The sequence below is a fragment of the Rhipicephalus microplus genome, chromosome X (assembly GCF_043290135.1).
Source record: "Rhipicephalus microplus isolate Deutch F79 chromosome X, USDA_Rmic, whole genome shotgun sequence".
NCBI classification, from domain to species: domain Eukaryota; kingdom Metazoa; phylum Arthropoda; class Arachnida; order Ixodida; family Ixodidae; genus Rhipicephalus; species Rhipicephalus microplus.
The window spans coordinates 26168477-26170973 of record NC_134710.1 but is presented as its reverse complement, the minus strand read 5'-3'; the positions used below and the strand labels follow the sequence as shown (position 1 = coordinate 26170973).

The following is a 2497-nucleotide window of genomic DNA, read 5'->3' as shown; positions in this document are numbered from 1 at the left end:
AAAGACCTCGAGACACTCGTGAAAAATAAAGACATAAGAGCAAAGGTACGCGCCGGAATCGACAGAATAGCTAACCTGGCTCGAAAAAAGCTCCTGAAATGCAAAGAAATACCTTGCGATTGCTGTTGGAGACATCGGACTTGGACACTGAAAGGCTTCAGACTCGCCGTACGTATATGACGCAAAAATATTATGTGCGAAGCTAGGACCACATTGCACAGGCTGCGCTGTATGACAGCTTCAACTCTAGTCGTAAACTTAGTAATCGATAACTCAAATGTGACCAGAAAACTAAGTCTTACAGAAAATAGTGTCATTGAATTCATAATTCCATTTCTCGAACTATATAGAATGACCTTGTTAGAACTGTTTTATGTGTGGGCTTCATTGTGGTTGAAAATGCTGTTAATGCATGGGTGCTCACATTGTGCAGAATTAAGTGTAGTCTTTCGCCATGATCTTGTGGGGCTTATGTTAACTGTGCTAACCAAGTGTCTTGTTCTAATCTTGATCCAAAGAACTCATTAACCTTAAGTTAAGCAGCTTCTAGCAGAAACAGTTTCTTTGTCTTTTGCCATTTCAGTTGTGCAGTTACATTTTATCGCTAGTAAGAGGAGGCAGCTAGCAGTACAGAGGGAAGTACACTGAATCCTTATCACAATAATCGGGGGAAAAGTAATCGTTGACCCAAATAACAATTATCTGAGGTGGTTATTGAGCATTGCTGTGGCCTTCTTCAGGAACACTTGAATCTTTTTTTTTCAGACATGTTGACATTGGCAGCGCTTGAGATTTTGGTGCACAATCTGAGAGAGCCAGCAGCAATGAACTGTCTTTTTGTACAAGAAGTAAGTAAATTATTAAGCCAGTTTTAATATTGGAGGGATATGAAGCTGTTGTGCATACCTAATTGAGTAATTTCCACGATCCAATTCGCATAATGGCATAGGTTGCTTATGCACCATAAGAACCTAACCAAACAATCAAATGAACTAATCTAACCTTCAAATATTAGATGTAATTTTGACAGTAGGGATAACTTAAACAGATGCTGTGTTCATCTTATGCCACTGCACTAATCGCATACAGTTGAATTATGCTTCATTTGTAACTTCTCCTTGTTTTTGTGTGTAAAAATACTTCACTTCTAGATGTTGCAAGACCATTCTTAAATTTGATGGTGCTGCGAGTTAAGATGAATGTCTGTGCTTTGACATGTGTAACATTTTTTCACGAAATGACTAATGACCCAATCCCTTGGTAACAGGGTAGCATGCCTATGTTAATGTTGCAAGCTGCATAGACTTATGCTAACGACAGTGCCCATACATCGAAAATGGGCAAGGAGCTTTGCTGACAAGCTTTATGTCAATTAAGCGTTTTTTCAGCTCTACCTCAGTGATTATGTTGCATCCTGCACTTTTCATGCTCACAGACTGTGCGATTGTTTTCTCGTGTGTAATTATTATGAATTGGTAGAAGTTTAGCGGAAGATCGATATTAAAAAAGATAATTTCTTGAAACCTGAAGTGTCGTTACAGATAATGCTCTGACAAGTGGGCTTGTCATTTTCAAGCCTACCCTTCGTCAAGGCTGAAAGCTTTGAGGAAGACAGGTCACTGTGCATAACTCTACTTCATCATGCCTTATATCACCGTGCACGAACTCTCATGCCACGAAAAACGAAACGCTGATTACTTTGGTCAAATTGTACTTGTCCCAAACAAGCTAGTTACTCATAGTGAAGCATTTAATTCTCCCTAGTTATCTAGAGGAGCACAAACTACTATGCAAGTTGGTAATTCATCTTCACTGAGGTGCACGAAAGATTGAAGTACAAAACGAAGACACCTGGGCACAAGGCAGATGTACGTTTTACACATCCCAGTTAAGGGAGTATGGTAAAGAAAGTAGTTTGTCAGTTTTAATGTAACAATTTTAAAGTGTCAAAACAGCAAACTCGACATTTTGGAAAGTTCACCATACATCATACCTCTTTAAGACTGCATTATCTATTGGGCATGTTAAGAGCATTTATATTTGGATTATATATGGTACAGAAACTGTTATGTAAAGACTGATGTTGAAGTTTGTGTAGTACTTTCCAGACAATAATTTGCTATTTTTTTGTCATGCAGGGGGAGCGTGTTCCGATAACACCCTGCATACTCTACGACGGTGCGGATCTTCTTTATGCAAGAAACCTCTCACTTCATGTAGACAAAGAACTTATGTTCGGAGTGCCAAATGGTGAAGAAGGAGTCCTTGCCCTGATGTCTTCTCATTGGCTGCTTAATATAGAGTATGCCCCTAAGGCATACAACGTTCTGGTGGCAATTGAGTGGCTGCTGCTCGGTCAAAGATCGACCTTGCCAAGAGCATCAGTTATTAAGCTGCTCAACATTTTCAAAAAGGCTACGAAATAGGTCTTGGCTCACAGGGACAAAATCTGTAGGGACGTAATGACCCTTATTGTTGAAATATCACAAGAAACTTA

At 39.4% G+C, this 2497-nt stretch overlaps 1 long non-coding RNA gene across 1 annotated transcript; it reads left to right on the top strand.

Annotated features, from left to right (window-relative positions):
• On the top strand, positions 1–2291 carry LOC142776811 (uncharacterized). Its single transcript, XR_012887815.1, has 3 exons — positions 1–168; positions 766–848; positions 2139–2291. It is a non-coding gene; the product is annotated as an uncharacterized LOC142776811 (long non-coding RNA).
• The last annotated feature ends 206 nt before the right edge of the window (positions 2292–2497 follow it).